We start from the raw sequence: 255 nt of genomic DNA, 5'->3' as shown, positions 1-255 counted from the left end.
TTGGAAGTTTAAGGAGACAAGAAAATGTATAAAACACTCTACCAGAAGAGAAGCACCAGATATCATTAAGGAACAACTTGAGTATGGTGATTATGAGCTTAAAACTGGATAATATTAGAAGTGTTGACAAAAGAGAGAAAGAGTATTAAAACTGATAGGCGCCGGGCTCGGTGGCTCAGCCTGTAATCCCATGCCTTTGGGAGGCTGAGGTGAGTGGATTGCCTGAGCCTGCGGGTTCGAGACCCGCCTGGGCAG

This window comes from Carlito syrichta, unplaced genomic scaffold, assembly GCF_000164805.1.
Source record: "Carlito syrichta isolate Samal-C Ts95f unplaced genomic scaffold, Tarsius_syrichta-2.0.1 Scaffold306834, whole genome shotgun sequence".
Classification (NCBI taxonomy): Eukaryota; Metazoa; Chordata; class Mammalia; order Primates; family Tarsiidae; genus Carlito; species Carlito syrichta.
The sequence above is the reverse complement of the archived record's forward strand: the minus strand, read 5'-3'. Positions refer to the sequence as shown.